This window comes from Cupressus sempervirens, chromosome 3 (genome assembly GCF_028749045.1).
Source record: "Cupressus sempervirens isolate cs-2001-9-10 chromosome 3, ASM2874904v1, whole genome shotgun sequence".
NCBI lineage: Eukaryota > Viridiplantae > Streptophyta > Pinopsida > Cupressales > Cupressaceae > Cupressus > Cupressus sempervirens.
In genome coordinates, this window is record NC_143120.1 from 30,944,733 (window position 1) to 30,968,994 (window position 24,262).

Consider the following 24,262-nt stretch of genomic DNA (forward strand, 5'->3'; position numbering starts at 1 on the left):
TTGACAGGTTTATGCATGAGCATGGCTATAATAGGTGTCATTCAGATTATTGTGTTTATTTTAAGAGGTTGGATGCTGATAGCTACATTATTTAATGTTTATATGTTGATGATATGCTTGTAGCTGGGTCTAACATGGATCATATTAAGGGGCTGAAATGCCAGTTAGCACATGCATTTGCTATGAAGGATTTGGGGGCAGAAAAACAAATCTTTGGTATGAAGATTTGCAAAGATAGGAAGAATAGAACATTGATGCTATCTCAGGCTGATTATGTTGAGAAGGTGTTGCAACGTTTCTCTATGGAGAATGCTAAAGCTGTCAGCACACCTTTACCTGGTCATTTGAAGTTGACTAAGGAGATGTGTCCCAAGACACAAGAAGAGGAGGATAAGATGTTCAAGGTACCCTATGCTTTAGCTATAGGAAGTTTGATGTATGCTATGGTATGCCCTAGGCCATATACTGCACATGTAGTGGGAGTTGTTAGCAGGTATATGAGTCATCCATGATTTGAGCATTGGAATGCTGTCAAGTGGATTCTCAGATATTTGAGAGGAACATCCAATAAGTGTTTACACTTTAGGGCCTATACTACTAATTTATAGGGCTATGTTGACTCAGATTTGGTAGGGGATATTGATACCAAGCAGAGTACTATAGGTTATGTCTTTACTATTGGTGGGGAAACTGTGAGATGGGTTTCTAGGTTATAGAAGATTAATGCTCTATCCACTATAGAGGTAGAGTATGTTGCTGCTACAGGGGCAGCCAAGGAGATGATATGGCTTCAGTTCTTCTTGGAAGAATTGGGAAATCCTCAGAAGCATAATTATTTGTTCACAAATAGTCAGAGTGCTATTCATCTTGCAAAGAATTCAGCTCTGCATTCTAAGACCAAACACATACAGTTGCGGTACCATTTCATTCGGTCAGTTTTGGAGGATGGACAATTAAGCTGGAGAAGATACCTACCAATGATAATCCAACAAATATGTTGACAAAGGTTGTAACAAGGGAGAAGTTGAACTCCTCTTCAGCTTTAGTTGGTCTTCTAAACTAAACATGAATAAAAGACCAACAGAGTCCAGGGTGCTTTGATCTAGTGGGAGCCCCATGTGGTAGTGGTATTGCTACAAGATCAGTCTCCAAGTGGGAGATTGTTGTTTAGTGTGGAGCTTGATCAGTCCCTAAGTGGGAGATTGTTAGATTGTTGTGACTAATTAGGAAAGTACTATACATACTCCATAACTTTTTTGGAGTTCGGGGCATCGCCTCGAAAAAATAATTTTGGGCCCTATTTTATCGAAATTTTGGCCAGCATGTAATTATTCAATATAACCCTAAAATAACATAAAATACTTGTATAAAAGGGTTTAGGGTTAGGTATTTTTTATTATTATGTTGTGATGCAAAATTGCTTCTTGCGACGGTATTGAGCTATAAGGGATTACAGATTGTAATCAAGTTGTAATCACTAGATTGTAATAAGATTAGACTTGGTGTTTGGTTGATGTAGCCCAGGTCCATTTCTTTCTTAGAAAAATTGATCCAAACCTTATAGTCAAAAGAAAGGACTGCACACAAAGGGAATAAAAATAGCTAGACAAGGTAGCCACAGCCGATCCAGCCAGAACATACTACAGAAGACAAATTACAACATTTACCATAATTGTTTCTTAAAAATATCTAAATCACATGATGAAATTAAAATCAACTAATAACCAAGAATTTTTCATTTCCACTTCAATAGTTCACCAATTAAAATTAAAAAATATGTACAGATACCTCACATTAAAATTCTAGATTCAGAAGATATTAAATCCTTCTACCATAAAGTAAGTGAAAAGTGAAACTGATGCTATTATTACAAATATGCCTACAATGGGATAGATCTTGCATTTTATTGCACGAAAGAAAATAGTGAAGATGTTCCTAGATTGGCTATGAGCAAAAGAACTCTCTTTTGAACCACATAATGAAAATATCACAATTAACTTAGTATCTATAGTGGAGAGGTTTGTAAGGACCCTAAATAGGAACATTAATGTATGCAGCCTACTTTGGAGAAAGCTTTGTAAGTTTGGCTCCCAACTTGGTCAAATGCAGACCAACCACCTTCTCATCTAAATGCTTGGGCAACACATCTACCTTCTTCTCATGATTTCCTGTGTTCCTCTATTTCCATAGCTCCAACTGTGCAATAACCTACAACACACAATACAATGCACACATTCATGAATACAATACCTCAACTCCACATAGTACACACACAAGAAAATTCAATGTTTTTTAGGACTAGTATTGCCATTTCCTTATCAATACCATACTTGATTTGTGAATGAGCAAGACATGAAAAAACTAGGGTGGCCAGTGGCACAACCCAAGTTCATGAGACACCCCTCTACAAGGACAATGATACCAGTGTTTGTTTCACGGAACACCCATCTGTCTGTCTGAGGCTTAATTGTCATCTTCTTAACACCAGGGTAGTTTACAGGCCCCTGCATATTAATCTCATTGTTAAAATGGCCAATGTTGCAAATAGTGGCATTGTTCTTCATCCTCCTCATGTCCTCCACCATGATAATGTCCCTATTCCCTGTTGTTGTAACAAAGATATCAGCAATGCTCACCACATCCTCTAGAGTAAGAACATATATGCCTTCCATTAGGGCTTGCAGGGCACAAATTGGGTCAATCTCTGTTACAATGACTCTAGCTCCAACAGTCTTTAAGGCTATAGCACAACCCTTGCAAACATCTCCATATCCACACACAACAACAACCTTTCCAGCAATCATCATATCAGTGCCTCTCATCAAACCATCTACAAGAGAGTGTCTACATCCATACAAGTTGTCAAACTACAAAGTAAACAAGGTACAATTAGATTCAAGGAAACCAACAACACAAATTAAATTTCATCCTATGAAAACAAAGGATAACAAAATGTCATCCTTAAAATCATATCTATATTAGGAAAAACCTAAATTTTCTAGAGAGGAATTTTAGGTAGTCCACAAAAACCCTAGATTAGATGGAAGTTGTATGAAGATTGTACTTTCCAAACTTCTACAATCCATGAATTATTGTTATTGTGCTTGTAAGCCTAATTGTGTAAAACAAATACACATCACCCTTTCCAATCATAATCCATCATTCAAACCATTCTCTCCCTCATCCTAGTGATGGATCATAGAGTTTAATTCAAAATGTTGATGTGAAATTCATTTCTATACAATCAGACCCAGATGCACAATAGCAATCACTCCTAAATGTCAATTCCATTGATAAAAACCCACAGTGCTAAAAAAAAACTAAACCAAAACACAAAACTCTTGTAGAACAAAGTCCATACCTTACTCTTAGTAAAAGAATCATTAACACCAATGGCAGGAAAAAGTAGAGAATTGAAAGCCTGTATCTAGTACAACCTTTGAACCCCTGTAGTGGTTTCCTTAGATACACCCACCACCCTATCCTTCATCTTGTGAAACTTGAAGGGGTCTTCCAGGAGACTATCCTTGATCAATCCCAAAATAATTTGAAACTCAGGATTGGAAGATGAAGAAGGATCGAGAATCTTGCCAGATTTGGAAAACTCTTCCTCAGCCTTGACACCCTCATTGATGAGCAATGTGACATTAGCTCCATCATCAATAATCAAATCTGGGCCACCAGAAGGACCCCAATCAAATGCCTTCTCCACACACCACTAATATTCTTGGAGTGTCTCCCCCTTCCATGCAAACACAGACACACTTTCCTTAGCTATAGCTATTGCAGCATGGTCCTGTAAGATGAATTATCAAACCATATCACAAAGAAAGGCCAACATAATTGAACAAAACTATCAAATCATAGGAACTTTACCCAACCTTCAAAGAATATCCCACATTCTTGTTGCAGTGAGTTCGAATGATTAGCATGGGGTAATTTGAAAGCCTTTCTAAGTAGAGATAGACTCAAAAGAGTAGAAATAGAGTCAAAAGAATAAAAAGGGCAAAGTAGAAAACATAACTTAAACTTAATTGGAATTAGAAATAAAATGTATATAATTTATTAAAAAATATTCATAATAGTTTAAAAATAGCAATCACAAAACTAAATCATTAGAGAAAATGGAATGTGGATGAGTGAGAATTTAAAGAAAAATTTAAGGAAAAAATCTGGTCTAGTTTATGCGATGAACATGAGCTAACTGAGGTTTTAAAATTAAAAAAAATGTTCTATTGTTAACATGCTTTTGGTTTACTAAATTTTATAGTTTTTGATAAGAAAAGGCAGCAAGAGGGTGCTGACCTGTGGTACAAACAATAGAGAACAAGTCCAAAGGGCCAACACTAGATAGAGTTAAACAACACTTTAACACTAGAGTCAAACATAAGAGTTACAATGGAGAATGACATAAGAGCTACCCATCTATAACCCAACATATTCTAAAGTGTAGATCATCAAAAGAAAGTCCTCCATGATAATACAACATAAGAGATACCCAACTATAATGACATAAATATGAGGGAGGGTCACTAATCTAAGTACAAAAGGAAATAACAGTGGAGATACTAATGTATAATAGCATCACCTAAGATGAATAAATAGTTGGTTGCTTCTTTTCTTTGGTTATCTCATCTTAATAATGAATCATAAGGTATGATTCAGAATGCTCATGATTGAAAAAATATACATAATCAAATTCCGAAAGCATGCCAAGCTAACATGAAGATTTGGATGTTAATAAGATCACCTAAAATACTGCTCACTAAAAGAAAACCAAATTGAAATTGACACAAAAGATATCCATGCTTGCTGATATCATCTAAGATAAAGTTAGGATCACCAAACACAATTAGTCTTACAAGAAGAGAACAATAGAGCTAACAATCTACGATAGCATCACCTAAAATAAATATATATGGATCATTTCTCTTTTTTGAGTTATATTATCTTAATGATAGATTTGACAGATTATATAGTACCATTTGAAACACCAATATTGAATATACCAAGAATGGAATTAGTTCTCTCATCTTAATGATAACTTGAATGGCACAAGGGCCAAAGTATACCTGAGTAGAGAAAATATTGGAGGAGCACCATTTAACTTGAGCTCCGAGGGCAATTAGGGTTTCTATAAGAACTGTAGTCTAGATGGTCATATGAAGGCAGCTTGTGATTTTGGCTCCCTTCAATGGTTGCACATTACCATACTCAGCCTTGCAGGTCATGAGCTTAGGCATTTCCACTTGGGAAAGCTAAAGCTCCATACGACCAAAGTCAGCCAGTGACATGTCTTTAACCTTGTATTCCCTCCCCAACACCGTCTTCTCCACAACAAGGGCCATGGCGGTTGGGAGTGTAATTAAGAAGAATCACAAATACCCTCCACACAAAGAACTCAAATGAAACAAGCTATTTATATATACACAAATCTTGATGAAGTACTTGAGATGAAATCTAGTCCGTTGAATCATACCCTACTATGATGAACTCTCATTTATGGTGATAGTACATCCCCAATAGACATTGAGGTGACCTTTCTATTGGGGTTCCCAGCTTTGTGGGACTCACAATTCAAATATCAAACATGTGGAGCTTTTAATGTTTTGATGTTATTCAAAATAACAAATGAGTGATTGAGTCTTTGTATTTTTTCCCCTGTATACCAAGTCATCTTAGAAATTGTCCACTTATGAATTCTAATGAGTGAATGAAGGAAATTTAATGATGTCCACAAATAGAAATGATGTCCACAATCCATTTCTCTATCATTGATAAGGCCTACAATTTAAATATCATACACAATTTTAATGCAACTAAAAGTCAAATGAGCTTTAGACATCTCTTCATTTGTTCAAGCTTTGGAGACAAGTTGTGTTGAAGGGTAGAATCATTAGTAATAAAAAAATTAGTTGCAATTTCTTTTCTTAGTAGGTTTGCCTACTCTTCATCAATATGCATCATTAAAATATTTTGCTGAAATTGTAAAAATATGGAATTCATTCATGTTCAAAAAGTGAGAGAAATTAATTATTATAATTTCTCTCCTTCATTCTAGATGCTATGCAGCAAGTTTAGAGATGACTCAACAAGATGGGATTTCCAAATCATTGGTTAAGTGGATCGTAATTTGGAGAGCCCCATATCATATTACTTTGTTGGCTGCCTCCTCTAGTTATTATGTTTATCCAACATTGCTACAGTTATGATTAAGTTTGATGTAATGAAAATGGTCTAGTAATTATACTTTAACAATGTTGTTATAGCTGCTCTATTTTTTAAAGCTATGTAATTCTTATTTTTTATTTTTTATTTTTATTTTTAACTTTCATTTGAATAAAATATAATAAGAGGGTGCTGACAATGACACAATAAGAACTCATTTAATTAATTTTCATTTATCTTATTACTAACTATAAACTAAATATATTGATTAAAATAATTTTTTAAAAAATTTTTATGGAGGTCATCCACAAAGACATTTTAGGTACCCGATATGAGCCCACGCGTGCTTGAAACCTCTTCGGCTAAGATGCAAAGACTAAGGAGCATCAATGCTGCCAAATAATCTTACAGACATAATCTTTATATAAATTCAACATAGCAAAGAAGTATTAATATTTAGAAGAGGTTGAGAAGAAAGAAATGAATGTCAGGCTGAGCATGAAATGACAAAGTCACTGCTAAAGAAAATGAAAAGACCATTTAACTTTTCTGAATCAGAATAATATAGACATTGACTTGACATGGATGTGAAAAAACATGTGATCTGCCTTACTCATCGACCTGTCCATTCATCGTCAGTCTCATCTTTCTTATCTTCTACGGTCAAAAATTTATGTGAAAAGTTTGATAGAGAAATAAACTCTTATCTGTAAATTGGTTTGTATTCATGTATTAGATTTTTTTAAATTTATTTAAAATATTTCTTAAAAATTTGATGGTTACAGTCACATGTTTATGTGAAGAATTTAATTTATTTTTAAATTATTTTAATATGTGATAAATATATAAGAAAAAAAAACTTATATATTCCTTGGAATGTGATTTTTAGGTCCCAAGCGTAACTCTAAAGTGGCATAACACCCTCTATAGGAGGTCATCGAAAAAATCGTTGTAAGAAAAAAGAAACGTTTCCTATTCCACAACCTTTCCTATTCCAGTTGCATCTTTACAATTTGCATGTCAAAAAGCTGAAAATAGCGAGACATTTACATTGTGAAACACATAATTAATTCTAATTAATGTGAAACGCTACCCTCTATCTTGAAAATACATATTTTCAGCATAACACAAGGCTATGGCCAAGACTATCGAGTAACCAATCGAATCGATGTCTTATATTCTATACTTTGTTTCATTGTCAAATTGTGGGTTTAGTAGATCGGAGGTATTCATCACACAAAATCAAAATATTTGTGGGTGGGAATGGAGATGAATCAAATAAGGAAATAGCTACTCTTGGAAATCTGGAGGATTTGATCCATGGAGATTTTTTATGTCTGAATTCTTATTTCTCCTTCAAAGAGTTTATAATTGATTTTATGACATGAATTTGATGTATGCATCAACTGTAAAATATATGTATCAATGAAGTTTGAGATTTGTGCAAAGACTATGATCCATTAGTTGTTTAGCTTTGAGTTTTCAAATAAGAAAATGTCTTGCACTCTTAGGTATGTAATTTCAAGATTTTAACTTAAAATGTTGTTACAGTGAATACCCTACTTTGCTTTATGTTTTAGGAAGGCAGGCATGTTTAGAGGTCAATGTGAATGGTGACCTCAAAAGTATTGATGGTAGTGGAGTTTATAATAATGGTTGTATGTAGGAATTTTGATTCATTGGTTATTGTCTCGTTTGTACCAGGGCTCTATTATGGGTGTTGTTTTCTCTTTATATTTGTATGGGATATATTTATATGAACATCTTTTCAAATCTAAATATTTTTTTTTTTTTGGAATAAAGTTACAGTAGTTGTTAGTTCTGATTTTGAGTGACAATTCATTACATTAAGTTTGGATTTCTGAAAATTTCTTTGACTGCACAAATATTGAGTTTTGATATTTGACCTTTGGCAATTATTATACCAACAACCATAGATTTAGAACCATACTGGGTGAGCTTAAAAAATAATCTTGTTATGTGCGATTGGCTGAATCTTTGTTTCGTGCACAAACTTCAATTATATTACTTCCTTTCATTATGTGATGAAATTATTGTACAAAAAGATCAAGAGGTGCCAAAATTCTTTGTGATTCTACTTAAAATAGGACAAGTTAATTTAAAGGACTTTAAATCAGTTTAATAATCATTTAGATATCTTAAATATTATATTAAGATTTATATGTTGTAAATTTAAATTGATTTGTAGATAATAGATACAGCTATTTTAATTTATATATATTTAAAAAACTATGTTTTGTATAATTTTAAATGATTTGTATGTAACAAAATTAGTCCACAATCCATTTCTCTATCAATGATAAGACTTACATTTTAAATATCATACACAATTTTAATGCAACTAAAAGTGAAATGAGCTTTATACATGTCTTCATTTGTTCAATATTTCCAGATTGGATTTATGAAATAGTTTTAATCTATAGAAATTCCTGGAATAGCTTTTTCAAAGAACACTCAGATGAAAATTAGTGAGACTTTGAAATAGTTTGATTCAAACCAAAAAATTGACTGGTTCTTGTTATTTCTCAGCTTATGTTACTGAAAAAAGAACAAAATAAATTGAAATCTCCCTTCTTCGCTACTACAGTTGCAACTGAGTGGACTTCGTATTTGTTTGTTTGTTTTATGCTCTAAACTTCGTTCCATAGAAGTTCTAACAGTGTGAATCTAACATTTTTTAATAAAATACTTTTTTTTCACCATTTTAGAAGTCAAATTAATCTATTATAAATTTTGTACAATTGAATTTTTCAATAAAGTAATTTTTTATTAATTTTAAAATAAGTCAAATTGATCGGTAGATTCTGGAAATTTCTATCCAAAATCTAAAGTTTTGCGCTTGCAAATTATGGTCACGAAATTTCTTTACCAGTGGGCATATAGGCGATATTTTGTAAATAGACAACAAATATGAATAGTATATAATAAAAGTGAAATGATATGGCATTCACGCCATTCCGAAAGAGTAAATGGCTTTATCTAATGAAGTGACCTAAAAGTTGAGATATTGATAAAGGCACCCGCCATTGATCTGTTATATTTGTATATTGATTTGTTAATTCGTTTTATTCCACCGCCTGCATTGTCTATATAACGTCTAGTGAATAGTTTAAACATTACCCTGTTAAAGGTGTAAACAGCTGGAATCTTGCTTTGTGAATTGTCTGTTTCAATTAGGTAAGTGCATGACTCTCAATCATTCTATTTATCTTGGGCTTTACTGTTTTGAGTAGTATATAATATGATAGAGGTTAATGATCTTCACATAATTTCTTCTCAGTGTATTCATTTTTTTTAAAGTTTATTATCTGGAAAACTAGAAAAGAAATTGTTAGAATAGGGATATTTTAGAAAAGTCTATTTTCTTAGGCTATATATGCCGATTCATCAAGAGTTTAATTATTGATGAGTAGAATTTTTCAGTGGAAAGTGAAAAATTAGAAAACAAAAGGCAATTGTCAATGTTTTTCCTCATTTCTATAGTATTCTTGATGACGAGTCTGAAACAATTTGAGATGTTTTATTGGAGTGAGCTGCTCTTGTACAAGCATTATCGCATCATCTCTATAGATATTGGTCTCACTAAAGTTGACATTGTTGCAAATTGGAAACAAATGAAATTAAATAAGTACCATGTCTAGCATGTAGACCACTTGATAGCTACAGAGGTTGACCATGAAAAAGATTTAGATGATATAATTTAGGTAGATCTAAGAAATACAAGTGAATTGAATAAATGGGAGTTTCTATCACATATGGGAGTTGTTGGTGGTGAGAACTTGAACACCCCTGAAATACTCGGTCGACATGACTTTGATAAAATAAACAATTGAGATGAATGTTCTATACCTTCCCATTTGCACAACACTGTAGAGCATTTCATAAATACGAATAAGACATCCTAGAGAGATGACCACTCCATATTACAAGAACATGCTCCACTATATCCATTATCTCCCAAACAAAAGCAAGCACTTGTTGCTATTAAAGGGCATTAGAATGGAATTTTCTCCAACCAACCCCTTTACATGATCATACAAGGAACAACAGGCATAGGGAAATCGTACTTGATGTATATTGCATCAGACGTGCACTTTGGATTTTGGCATCTCAAAATAATAATCCACTCCTTATAGTTGCTCCTATAGGAATTGCGGCATTCAACATACATGCCTCAATGATACATGCTACCCTTAGAATATCAATAAGAGAAATGTACCCACTACATGGACAATCACTACTAGTGTTTCAAGAAGAGATGAGACATGTGAAATACCTCCTTATTGATGAATTTACCTTCGTAGGGCCAAAACTTCTTCTAAAAATAGATAGTAGATTGCGCGAGGCTTTCCCCCATCAACAAAAAGGGTGCTTTGGTGGTGTTTCTATAATTCTTGTGGGTGACTTAGCGCAAAATACCCTCTATCATGGATAAACCAATTTATGCATCAAACTCAAATGTGAAATACCTTTAGGATAAATTTACAAAGGTTATCACATTGAAAACCATATTTTTCCAACAAGGTGATAGTCAGACTCAGATCAACTTTCATCACATGTTATACAACTTGGAAAATGTAGAATCCACTGAACAGGATTGGGAATTACTTATGCAATGTACAAATGGAAAATTATCTTTTTTAGAAAAAAGTATGTTTGATCAGTCAATGCAACTTAACTCTAAAAATAATTCAGCTAGGCTACATAATCGAAAAATGCTTAAATTACTCAATCTTCCTGTTGCACTTAGTATTGCAAATAAAAAACACTTACAACCAAACCTCATTAGTGATGTTGATCACCTTCCAAAAGAAATATTGCTATGTAAAGGCCAATGAACAATGCTAACGAAAAACCTCTAGATTCAAATGGGCCTTGTAAATGAATCACTTGGGGAGGTGGTAGATATTGTATACACACCTAGTTGTAAACCCCCAGAACTACCTCTATATGTGGTTGTACGATTTGATAATTACAATGGCCCACCTTGGGACCAAGTCAACCCAAAAAATTTACCTATAAAATTTGTCATCTTGGGAAGTTATAAACAGATACCACTATCCATGTCATGGGCACTCACCATACATAAATCCCAGGGATTGACGCTTCAAAAAATAACAATTGATATTGGTATAACAAAACAACAAGGTTTGACTTTTATGGCTATATCAAGAGTTAAATCATTGGACAACCTTTGTATAGAGCTACCATTCTCCTTTGAGAATTATTCAAGAATGAAAGATAATCCATATACCATTATCAAAAAACATGAAGAATCATGACTACAACAACTCTTCCTTTAGAGTGTTTAGGTATTAAATAGCATCCTTTCGCTTAATTTATAGAACTTTGTTTGTGTTAACTTCATTAGTTTTAGAATTGGTTGCATTTATTCATTTCAATATCATCTTTCCCTAATGTTTAAAGTTGTTGTGATATAGGCATGGTGAAAAGATACCCTATGTGGTTATTTGGCGGCTCGCGTTTGGATGTTCCCTTGTTTGACTGGTGTGCATGGAGAGACCCTCTATATTCACGTTGATGTATGTCGAGGGGAGGGAGGAGGTTTCCCTTTTGGGATTGATCAAATCAAAGTATTTTAGTTGAATAAGCTCCTCGGTTCAAAAAGGAGATCACATTTCAAAGTTCCAAACTTTATGGAAACTAAACATCCTTAATGCAAATTATTCAATATTGGGAATGACCTTGAATTAGAATTTTATCTTAAGATGTAAAGATTCACGTGTGGTCATGTTTAAGAACACATTTTTATTTCTTTTGAGATGTGTTATTCTCTCAAATGCCACACAATATTGACTATGGTAAAATGCAAGAGAAAAAATTGAACCTCCTAATCTTGTGTCATATTATAAAAAAATGAGGACATGTATCATAGACATATTACTACATTTTTGCACTATTGGTGCACCCCTTGCTCCTTCGGGTGCAAGTGCTAGTTATCTTATATACTGATTGGCCTTTATTTATGTTCGGTTAACATATATATATATATATATATATATTTGTTATAGTGATAAATCTATAAGTAAACAAAAACTTATAAACTCTGTGGAATGTGATTTTTTTCTCTCCTCGACATCTTTGAGAATAAAGGAGTTAGTTTTTTAGCATGCAATTATTCCACTTGCCCTAATTAACACTTTTTTCCCCATACTTACGGTCAATAAATATTTGTTAATTATTAATTCTTTGCAATTGATTTTGTTTTGGTTGTTATAAGACCTTTTATATCAGCCATTGATTGAGATTAATCTTGATTGTTGATTTTTCAGCGAGGTGTAAAAGGGGGGTTAGGGGGAATTTAGAATCATCAAGTTTTGGAGGATCATTTACAGTGATAGCAAATGTGTTTGTAGTGATACAAATAATCTTGTAGTGGGAACAAGGGCACACTAATAGCATTGGGATTAGCAGTGGGGATATCATTGGGAAATATTAGGAGTTTGTTAGAGTTCTGCCAGCGAGAGGCAAGGAATTGTTTTGTAACTCTTAATTTGGTAAAGTTTGTATATTTTCCATCTACAAAATTGGTTTTCCCTTAGGAATTTAAAAATATTGTGTCATCATGTTCAAATTACTTTCTGTATTTTTTTTTGGTAAAGTTGCAATTGTGTGGTTATTTTTGTAAATTAAATTTCAACTGTTAAATAGTCTTTTAAGATAGGAGATTAATAATTGGTTGTTGCAATTGTAAATTTTCACATGGTATCAGAGTTGTGTTGAGGGTAGAGTTTTCCCTAGAAAAGAATTTGAGGGTTTTTTAAATCTAGTTTGATCACTTTGGAATTAGTATTCCTTTTATCCCTTGAGATGGCTTCAACTGGTTTGAGAGATCAAGACAAATTGGATGGTGCCTCAAATTCTGGTGTCTCAAAGGCCAAAATTTATTTAGTGTTGGAAGAGAATGGTATCAAGCACTATGTTACCAATGTTGTAGTTGTATCTATAAATACAACACATCTTGTAGCATACAAGAAGGATGATGGCAAGGTGAGGATGATAATCCTTGATGGTGTTAAGGATCATATTGTTCCACATATCTTAGAGTTAGATATTACAAAGAAGATTTGGGATGCCATTATGAATTTGCACCTATACAATAGAAATGTACACCACTCTAAACCTTTCTATCCAAGTGAGTGTATGAGTTGGAATATTTGAATGTTGGCCAAGAGCTCCCTATCCATGGAGTGTAAGGAAGTGTTTTGAGCAATATGAATAGCTCTCGACTAAAGCCTTAATTAAAGCCTTCACCAAATCTACATAAACACAAACCTCTGGAACAATCAACATACCCAAGTTCCTATACCGTGGGTTAGAGGTTGGAGGGTTCTCCAATCCATTTTCACTGGTATCAAGGATTGTGTCATCCCTACAAAAACTATATGTTTGACCTCTTATCTTGTGAGCATTTGAGTAATATGCATATGAAGAGCTAGGAAAAAGTTTCACCCATTCTTTAGCAAAAGGACTTGGATTTTTAGGTCTTATGTGAGCCAAACTCGCTGAAATTTCTTTATCTTCCACTTGTTCAATCAATTCACCTTATTTCTCTACCATCTTGAACCAATGATCAACCCTACGATTCTCACTAGAATCTTGTCTCTACAAATTCTCTCGACTTTTAAAAATTCTCTATAATGGTGGATTCTACAGGTTATTCAATAATACCTTTAAAGGCTAGAATCAATATTTATGGCATTAAACTCTGCAAGTACAAACTCAATTTTGAAATCCTAAAAGTTACTCTATTGAAAGCTTTTGGTAGCGTTATACAATTGGACACCAGTGTTATTTTTTTCAGAAATGGTGTTAAGTGATTGGTTGAACCCACCTACTCTTTCCTCATATGCTTGCTGAGATATTTCAAATTGAAAGTTGTGATTCTACACTCAACTATTCTCATGTAGCCCTTGTTGTTACTTTACAAAAAAAAATTCTTTATATCCCTTGGAAGCTTGTGAAGTCATGGTATTCTCTTTTTAATGTTTATCTCCACTTGCAACCAAATTTTAAGAACAAAACTTAACTATTTCAATGTAGCACTAAGTTATAACCCTCAACATCTAAACTTGGTCATGGCTTTGCAATAATTATCTTCAAACTATGGATAGAAGTTCTAAAGACATGCCCAAACTTTTCCTTCTATTACATGTCATTGCTACTTGATATCTTAACTGTATAGACCAACCTACAGTGTTGTGCTCACCCTTATATCATTAGATCACAACCTTTTCTTAGCATTATAAACTTATACTTGTGAAGTCATGCTTAACACCTTTTCAACCTTCATGGTGAAATCACAATGGTTAAGGAGTTAAGCCAGTTTAGACTGGAGATGTTATGATGGACCCTTTTAATTTATTTATCGTAACATCACAACTTGTAACTCTAACAATGAACCATGATTGGTGATGTTGAACTTTAATGCATTTATCTCTCATCGCCACTTTGCAACACAAAATCTTATCCTTTCTCATAACACTACAAATACACATGGTTACCAAGATGAACGGCCCATATGAATCAACGAGAGTTATTTTCACCATTGATCTTTCATTCTGGTTCCTATGATTTCTCCACATGGCAACATATAATTTACAATCATCCTTGCATGCACAACCTTTTGTTGTCACTTTATGACTTGAAACATTTCCATCTGGACAAATTGTAGAGAAGTAGCGATCATAGTTCATTTATGGACCATCATAACTTCACAAGCTACAAATTTATCATAGAACTAACAACAGAGATGTTGCACTAGACCACTAACCCATATGTTGTTACTTCACAACTTCTCAATTGCTTTCATTCTTAACCATGGAGAAATTATGATGTTAGAACCAAAGGGAAATATTGTAACATCACTACCCTTAGTGTATTTCTATGAAAACCATTGCAATGTAGTGCTCCTAGTTTGGGTTATGTTGATTGTAAATTTGCAACCATAAAAATTGTTGTGTAGAAGAAACTAGAGATGTTGCGACCAACTAGTTAATCATGACTTTGTAACATAAACCTGACAAGATTGAATATAAATCACAAAGTTACACACTCCTTTACATCACTAGATTGTAGCTATAAATCTTAAACCGTAAGATGGGACTAGAGATGCTATGAACAAAAAGGACATCACGACCTCACAACCTAAAAAACATAAACCCTACATCTCGTGGGAAGTCATGAATCCATAGAGGAAAAGTATTAACGCAGGGGTTGGGCTGACAAAACATTTTGAGGATTAATGCAAAATGTATAATAGACCTAGGGTTCCATACTTAGGACAAAAATATGTCAATGATAAAACCAAAACAAACCCCCTATAAGACAAAGAGGGCTATTCTTGATACATAACTAGACTTTTAGCCTATAAAAAATAGGGCTAAGTCCATAATGTTTGTGCAATTCCAAAAAAATTTATCAATACTATGTTTCTTGACACATGAACTTTCTAACACTTGAATATAATTGTTCTACATGCTCTTTTCTTTGCTTACCTTGTATAAATCAACTTCAAATATGCACTTGACACCTATTGTCTTCTGAGTGATGACTTATATTGGAGTACTTTGTGACCATAGACTTGTTATAGTTTCCAAAAAAGTCAATAAATAATTTTTTCACATGTGTCAAACTTTGTTGAGTTTCTAGCAACACAAGAGTCAAAGAGTTATAGTTTGAATCAAGTTCTTATTGTAGATGTGTTTCAGTTAGGTGTCCATAAGTTTCAGTTAGTTGTCAAGTTGGTGTGTGTTGTCAATCATGAAGTAATTTTTTGTCAATCTAATTAGTATCCATTTAGGAATGTTTTAGATTAGGAATTTTGTTGTGTCAATTATTGTATAAATTTGCATCTATTATTCAATAGAATAACAAGCTGGAAGTTCCTTCTTTCTCTATTTTGTTTATGTTGTTCTATTTTTCCAATGAGACTTGTTCAAAAATGACTACTACTTGGCTCATACATGAAATATATAAAAGTCTTATTTCATTCATCAACCTTAATAGAATGGCTTGGTTAGAGTGATGACCAACCAACCTTGCTTAGTAAATTACTAATTGTTTGACACTAATAGACAACATGACTTAGGGATTAACAACTACACCTCCATAATTTGGTTGCATTCTCTCTCTAATGCAAATTTTATTTATTGCATTTATAATTTATGTATTATTTTTTTACCTAATATATTACATGATATTATTATATGTACTAATGTGGTCAAGACAAGGAGATTTTATTCCAAATTAAAGTTCACCAATACAACTAAGAGGGGGTGGGGGGAGGGTGAATTCTTTGTATGAAAACTATAAATTAAGTTCAACTTATTAAATTCAACATCAATAACCAACAATGTGAAGGATTCTAGTGGGTAGAACATATACAATAACATAATGAAACCCTTCGTCAAAGGGAAAACCCTGATGGGGATGGAACCCATATTATGATGTACTAGTATAAAAGTTCCCTCTGAAATATTGTGACTCTGTTAGGATCCAAATACAATACAATTAGTACATATAGTCCATTGTAGTAGACTTTGAATCCCATCAGAATATTCTAGCATTGTTAAGAGCAACAACAAAGACAACAAAATCCATTGTCCAAATTGCTTCAACATTGTTATACAAAACATATCTTTAATTTACCAAATCTAAGTAATGAACTAATTAAACCTACAACTTGATTTCCAATACAGTTCCTTTAAAGTCCTCAAACTAATCTTAACACAAATCTCTTCTATATATGCTTTGATTAGTTTTGCATCCACTAACTACATCTACATCAATGCAACATAATGTGATACATATAACCAAGGAAAGCATCTTTTCTTTGTACCTTGTCCTAATAACTAATTGCATCGGTCTTTTAATCTTCTTCAATGTACCATTATTTACATAAGACCTCAATAAGATATTACAATAAAGTCCCACATGCTACATTACACTTTACAAATTCCAAAATAGATCCCAACACAAGAGTTGACCTGATAGTGAACATATTACATGTTACACTTTAGTGACCTCTACAAAATAATATCTAGCATCTGCTGACATGAACATAGCATCACAAACATGTCTTCAACCATGATCTAATTTTACTCCACTTAATTCTATTATGTAAATCATATACAATTGAAATAACAACCTACTTCCTACACATTGGTCTACAACCAATCTTCACTAAATCAATAGTAACTCATCCAATTCTTCATACTAAAATGTGAAAACATAGATTCAACATCTAAACCTATTCCGAAACATTAATCATAGCTTAAACCATCATATTCCAACTTCCTTGGCCAAACCAACTTTTGAAATGTACATAAAATCTGTCAAATATGAACTCAAATACATATATGTTGATGTCAATGACAAACTTTTCATGAGTGCAACACATAAGCATCCAATCCAATTGCCAACAAGTCAACAATATCCCAAAATCCTAACATTCCAACAATCTCCCCCTTTTGCATCGATGGCAACATATGATGAAAAAGACACTTTCCTCTACAAATTTCAAGGTGAGTACTCTATCATTCATTTCAACTTTTAGTTTAAATATAATTACATATCTTGATTAGGTTGGTTGTACACATCTAGCATCTAGATCTACATTACATACCTTACTTAGTCAATTAGTTCAATCTTGCATTCACGTATTAGTCAATTAGTTCAATCTTGCATTCACGTTTACACTTCATCACACATAGAAAAGTGTTATTCCTTGACTTACATCCTTAATACAATTTGAGTTTAGCATTGACATCCCTTTATCTCTTTGGGTCTTGCTAATCTAATTTGAATGATAAAGAGGATTAAGCTTGGAAATTTGTCTCCCCTTACATGACATTTCTATGTTAGGGAAAAGTGGAAGCCTAGATCCCATTTATATTAGATTGAAGGAATACATTTGTTATATATACTCTTAAATTAAATAGCAATATATATTTAAATGTTCTCTTTGATGGTGGTTTCTTCCACTAAGAGTTTCTCCACATGTGCATGTATTGTAATCTAGTTAACAATTATGATTTGTAGACTAAACTAAATTATTTTTAAAGGCTATTTAGAGCCCTAAGATTCTATCTAGAACTTTAGATATAAAGGAGATATTTACTTTTTAACTAGAATTTTCTCAAAGAAACTAAGTCTCTACTTGAGAAAAACTTATTGTCCCTTATATTATGATCATTATCAACCTTGAAAATTTCTTCAATATTCAATTTTTTATTGCAAAAAAATGAAGAAATTTTACTTTCTTTCATTTAAAATTGTATCTTATATGACTATTAATTAATCTAAACAACATGATTTATTCTTCCAAAAATAACATTAAAATTTACATTATCACATTCATAATTACAATTACAATTCCATCCTTAAGTACTTTATAAAATCACATGTATAGTTTGATAATTTAATGTATGGACAATATTTTTTTTATTATAATACAAAAATAAATATCATAAAAAAATATATTAATATAAATTCTAGATCAAAAAGATTAAACCTGAAAACTTTAAACATTTTTGTTCTATTTCTTCACAAGCATTTTTATTTTCATAATTCAAATCAAGTTTTCTATTCCTCATTAAACTATTTCCACTGACCAAATGCAACTAACATTCTTTTATTTTTGAATGTCTGTTTCTTTTTTTGAAAAATTGATCCAAGCCTTATGGTCCAAAGAAAGGACTGCACGCAAAGGGAATAAAAATAGCTAGACAAGGTAGCCACGACCGATCCAGCCAGAACAGACTACAAAAGACAAATTACAACATTTACCATAATTGTTCTTAAAATATCTAAATCAAATGATGAAATTAAAATCAACTAATAACCAATAATTTTTCATTTTTGTTGGACGCAAGGGCAAGGCTGCCTCGACCCCTTTGCAGCCCAACTAATCTTATGCGACGGTTGTCGTTGTTCCTCCTATTCCCATAGGAAAGTCTACACCACCTAGCATGGAGACGCAGGCGGCTTCGATAGTTCCTCCTTCAGGGGGTTCGCAGGTTTCAAAACTTGCTAATACATAGGGGATCAAGGCTGCCGCCAGGGCTTTTGCCTTGGTCGGGTCTCGCACCCTGCTTGCGGTCTCTTCCGTTGTTCCACCAGCAACGCAATGTTCTTGCAGTCCTCCTGGACGTGCAGAGGTACCAGAGATAAAGCGACAGGCTATAAGTTCAGAGGATTTCCCGTCTGACTTTCACTTGGCTCCTACCTTCTTGCAAAATAGCTACTCCTCTCTCGAGGATAAAGAGGACATGGAAGAGTTCTCATGAACTGCCTTTCATGGAATGTTAGAGGTCTTACAGACCTCCCCAGAAAGTACTATGTTCGGGATACCTATCATAGACTTGGTAATTTGGATTTTCTGTGTTTACAAGAATTAAAGATCTCTGGTTTCATGCTTGATGTTGCATGTCGCATCATTTGGCTGGATGGCATTATGTTTTCCTTGCAACATGATGTTGGCAGAGGTGGTGTAGTTACTCTCCTGTCACCTCACCTTCATTCTGCTATTATTTCACACAGTACTGACCCTACACATAGAATTGTTTGGCTTTTGCTTTCTATTAACAATCACTCTTTTGGAGTCATTAATGTTTATGCTTCCAATGACGTTGTTGAATGAGCCTAGTTGTGGGCCTGGTTGGCTGACAATTTGCCTCCAGCTACTTGGGTCATGTGTGGGGACTTCAATATGGTTGAAGTGGCATCTGACAAAGAAGGCATTCTGCCTTTTCGTTGGATAGCTAGGGAAAGAGCAACCTGGTACCACATGCATAATAAATTGGGCTTGTTTGATCCCAACACTAACCATTGCCAGAGTAGTGGGGTCTGGCACACTTGGTCCAACTTTCGAGCTGGCCCAAATCGTATATTAAAACATCTTGATCGTGCCATGATCTCTGCGCAATCTTTTTTCTCCTTTTCTGAGGATCAAGATTTGTCTGTCATTCCCCTATTAGATGTCACTTTATCCGACCATTATCCTATTTATTTTGGCATTACTTGGCAAACAGCTATCCCCAAGGTGGCTAACTCTCAGTTTTACCTCAACACGTCAGTGCTGATGCATGCTTCCACCATCTCACATATCCTTCATGTCTGGAACTTGGAGCCATGTTCGTACTCTCAAAAGGGATGGATACAATGGTGGAATGATTCCATTGCCAGATTTGCATGATTCTTGTGCATCTATGGGCGTCAAGTCACCATTTTCAGAAAAAGGGCTTATGCAACTAACAACCTTGCCCTTAGAAAAGCTTCTGAGGCTCTCACTCTTAACCCCTTTGATATGGATCTGCAAGTTCATCTTGCCAAGATTCGACATAACAAGCAAGTTGCTGACAACTATGCTGCCCATGGAGCTCAACTCAAGGCTCGTCTCCATTAGTTGAAGGTTGGAGACAAAGCCTCAAAGGAATTTTTTCATGCTCTCCGAGCCCATCATACCAAAGTTGGGATTCATAAACTCAAATAGGGCACGACGGTTCTGTCCAGCCTCCCCAACATCCTGCAAGCGTTCGTTCATCATTATGAGAATGTCTTTGCTTCACAAGGAAATTTGATTGCCCAGGATGAGGCTCTTCAAAAATGCATCGATGTTACTCCCAACCGCCTTGCGGGGGAGCAGCATGCTTTCTGTGAGAAACTTCTTTCCCTCAGTGATCTTAAAGAGGCTTCCTTTTCTATGGCAGATGAAAAATCCCCTGGGTGTGATGGATTTCCCTGTGAGTTTTACAAACACCTCTAGGAGAAAATTGGCCCTGATCTGCACAGATTCTATCTTGAAGCATATCATTCTAAAAGCTTAGGAGCCATTATAAATAAAGGAAATATTAAAATCATACCTAAGGCTAGTGATTCGAAGGACATATGCAATTGGAGGCCCATCACCCTTCTGAATGTGGCTTATAAGATAATTGCCAAGGCACTCTCTCTTAAAATCAGGCACATGCTGCCTCTAATTGTGTGGCCTGAGCAAACTGGCTTAATCAAATCCAGATACATTCTTGATAACATTATTGCTATTTGGGAAGGGATGGAATGGGCTCGCAAGTCCAAATAGAAGGCTATCTTTTTGAAGATAGATTTTGCCAAAGCATATGACCGCATTGAATGGCCCTTCATCCTAGCTATGCTCAAGGCCCTGGGATTTGGTCCCAACTTTATTCAATCCATGGAGATGTTTTTTGGTGATGCTAATGCTTGCATTACCATTAATAATTCACAGTCTGAGGCCTTTGGGCTCTTTTTCTCCATCAAACAAGGTTGCCCTTTGGCTCCTGTGCTTTACATTCTTGTTGCTGATGGGTTTGGGTACCTTCTTGCTCATTTTGTTTCCTTAGGATTGGTTCGTGGTATTACCTTTCCTGATTCTACTTCCTAGCTTGTCAATGGGCATTTTGCTGGTGATTCCTTCCTTACTCTTCTTGAAGAGAAGGAATGCATCAACAATACGCTATCTTATCTGGAGACTTTTTGTCAAGCCTCTGGCTCTGCCATTCAATGGCATAAAATGCTCTGCTGCCACCAGTCTTTTTCGCCAGCTCCTCACTGGCTCAGCCAGTTTGAGTGGAAATGGGTCACTCACGGTGAAGTTTTTCATTTTCTTGGCATCCCTTTTGTCTTCCAGGCTTCCCCTTTGGAGCTTTGGAATGTTGTCCTTGCTAAGATTGTGAAAAAGCTGGATTACTGGATTACCAAGCCGCTCTCTCTTGCTGGTTAATTCCAAATTTGTTCCAAGATTTTTGGCAGCCACCCATGTTTATTATTCTTCCTATTGGGCTCCTTCCAAAGCTTCCTATCTTAAGCTGGAACGCCTGCTCAAAGATTTCCTCTAGGCTTTTGGTTTCGATCATCATGGATTTCACAAAGTTTCTTGGGAATTCTGTTGCCTCCCTAAAGAATCTGGTGGCCTCGGTCTACTTTCCACTCATAAACAAGGCCATGCACTTTGTGCCAAGTGGATCATTCAAGCTATTACTGGATACGAAGCTTGGAAGATTCTGGTTCACCATTGCATTTCTTCTGACTTCCCTGTCAATAGACCTACGTGGAAGGGGATTGGTTTTCAAACCCTTCCCATTATGCATGATCCTATTGTCATATAGGGCTCATTTTTTATCAAGAGCACCTAGAAATCTTGGGAGGCTATCAAGCCCTAGCTTCATTGGGTTGGGGATGACTTTCGTAATGGTCTCTCCTTGAATCAATAGAATATTTGGTGGTCTCCCCTATTTTCCATTTAGGGTAGCCCTCTTGCTAAGACCCAAGGAGCCAGTGCTCTTCATTTTTTCAAACGTGGCATTAGAACTATCAAAGATCTCTTTTCTAGAGTCACTATGAGTTTCAGGACCTGGGAAGACATGCAGGTTCAGTACTGCCTTGTCCATCCAGATCGGCAAACTTTTGACCTTTTACTTTCTTCCATCCCTGTGCATTTGGTGCACAAGGTTGGAATTCACTCTGGTCATCCTTGGTGGCATGACTGGAAGTGGTTTCCTGACACTCCTTTTTCCAACTACAAGCCCAATAAGGGATACTGATGGCTTTCGCCCCATCTTCCGATGGTAGACATGCTCAACAAGAGATGGCATTTGCAATCTTCACTTTCTCAATGGCAAAAATGCTTCGATACCATCTGGTGCACTATTACTGAGCCCAAGATTGCCCATTTGTCTTGATGCCTTGCCTTCCAAGGTCTTCCCTTGGGGCCTTGGCTCAAGTACATAAGGGTTCCTGATCCCAGATGCCCCTTTTGTGGTCAGCCTGAGTCCTTTCTACATATTTTTTGGTTTTGTAAACGTGCGCAGAATTACTAGCACTGGAATCATGATTTTTTCAAGCCTTTTAGGCCCGAACCATTTTCATGTGGCACATGATCTTGCTAGGTGATTCCTCCAAAATTCCTAGAAAGTACTCCCAAATCTGGCATACATTCAGGATGGAAATTTTGTTTACTCTGTGGAAAGATAGAAATGATGTTTTATTCACACACAACTTTTTGGATGTTAACATTGCAATGCACACTAAAGCTTGTATTTGTAACAATGTTATTATGCAGATACAGGTGCAAGCTAACAAAGTTTCCTTGGAAGTTGCTCACCTGTAGGAGCTGCTCAACCACTGGGGCAATGCCCCTTGCACTATGGCTCGAGTACCTCCAGATGCCTCAGCAGACACCTCGACGCCTCGTGGCCGTCGGCAGCAGCACCACTCCTCAGGCCACCACTCTCACACTCTGTGCTCGCAGGCGTCCTGCCACTGCTCTCCCAGTAGTGGGGCTGGTAGTTGGAGGCACTGCTCTGCCTCCCCACCCCATGGTGGCTCTGGCTGGTCCCTGCCTCCTCCTCTTGGTACTCGTCAAGATAATGCTAGCAAGTGGCCTTGCCTGGCTCTGGCGATTTCTCCTCCGCGGCCTGAGGTCAAAGATGCAGAGGTTGCCACTAATCCCCCTACTGTTGTTGCCCCTTATGATGGTTGGTCTTTTCCCAGCCTGCCCCCCAATCCCAAAAATGATTGGGGCTTTAATGACAAAGATGATCCTCCCCCCTCGGCTGCCACTGGTTTGGCAGCCTGAGGTTGCTATATATATATATATATATATATTTTGATGAATAGTTGCTCTTTCCAGCTGGTGTCGTGTGTTTAGTTCTAGCTTAGGCCGTTTGAACTCTCTCGTGGGGTGATCTTGTATCTCCCGGCCCCTTTTTTGTGAATTGTTTTCTAAGTATATTTTTTAATAGAACAGGACTAGTCATCAAAAAAAAAAAAAAATCATTTCCACTTCAATATTTCACCAGTTAAAATTAAAAAATACAGATACCTCACATCAAAATTCTAGATTCAGAAGATATTAAATCCTTCTACCATAAAGTAAGTGAAAAGTGAAATTGATGCTATTATTGCAAATATGCCTACAATGGGATAGATCTTGCATTTTATTGCACGAAAGAAAATAGTGAAGATGTTCCTAGATTGGCTATGAGCAAAAGAACTCTCTTATGAACCACATAATGAAAATATCACGGTTAAC

The 24,262-nt window shown here is 35.2% G+C and overlaps 1 pseudogene; it reads right to left on the reverse strand.

Annotated features, from left to right (window-relative positions):
* Nucleotides 1-1,998: 1,998 nt before the first annotated feature.
* On the reverse strand, nucleotides 1,999-5,386 carry LOC149564622 (adenosylhomocysteinase-like; annotated as a pseudogene).
* Nucleotides 5,387-24,262: the final 18,876 nt, after the last annotated feature.